Source organism: Hemibagrus wyckioides, linkage group LG15, assembly GCF_019097595.1.
Source record: "Hemibagrus wyckioides isolate EC202008001 linkage group LG15, SWU_Hwy_1.0, whole genome shotgun sequence".
NCBI lineage: Eukaryota > Metazoa > Chordata > Actinopteri > Siluriformes > Bagridae > Hemibagrus > Hemibagrus wyckioides.
Window position 1 is genome coordinate 13,369,113 of NC_080724.1, and position 888 is coordinate 13,370,000.

General features: G+C 46.6%; 1 protein-coding gene across 1 annotated transcript in view; it reads right to left on the bottom strand.

The window, feature by feature from the left end:
• LOC131366339 (neuromedin-K receptor) overlaps positions 1 to 888 on the bottom strand; it is a 6,611-nt gene continuing 5,723 nt past the window's right edge. The window contains exon 5 of the mRNA XM_058410734.1: positions 1 to 888. This exon is cut by the window's right edge and continues 1,608 nt beyond it. The gene's annotated coding sequence lies outside the window, so the exon portion shown is untranslated.

The window sequence follows — 888 nt, forward strand, 5'->3', positions numbered from 1 at the left end:
TTTATTAAAAACTCTACAGTGAAACACACAAACTTATGCTCCATGTCTTGTTTCAGTCTAAATCTAAACAAAACCAGCTAATAAACAGGAAGTGTTACAGATAGCATCAAAGCTAATTATGTGTTCAGATTTACACCGATCAGGCATAACATTATAACTACCTGCCTAATATTGCGTTGGTCCCCCTTTTGCTGCCAAAACAGCCCTGACACATCAAACGCATGGACTCCACTAGATCTCTGAAGGTGTGCTGTGGTATCTGGCACCAAGATGTTAGCAGCAGATCCTTTAAGTCCTGTAAGTTGTGAGGTGGGGCCTCCATGGATCGGACCAGCACATCCCATAGATGCTCAATTGGATTGAGAGGGAATTTGGGGAATTTGGAGGCCAAGTCAACACCTCAGACTGGTTGTTGTGCTCATCAAACCATTCCTGAACCATTTTTGCTTTGTGGCGTGGTGCATTATCCTGATGAAAGAGGCCACAGTCATCAGGGAATACTGTTTCCATGAAAGGGTGTACATGGTCTGCAACAATGCTTAGGTAGGTGGTACATGTCAAAGTAACATCCACATGGAGGGTAGGACCCAAGGATTCCCAGCAGAACATTGCCCAAAGCGTGACACTGCCCCAGGTAAGCGACGCACACACACCCGGCCATCCACGTGATGTAAAAGAAAACGTGATTCATCAGACCAGGCCACCTTCTTACATTGCTGTGTGGTCCAGTTCTGATGCTCACGTGCCCATTGTTGCTGCTTTCGGTGGTGCACAGGGGTCAGCATGGGCACCCTGACTGGTCTGTGCAGCCCCATACATAACAAACTGTGATGCACTTTCTGCCTAATATATCCCACCCACTAACAGGTGCCATGATGAGGAGATAAT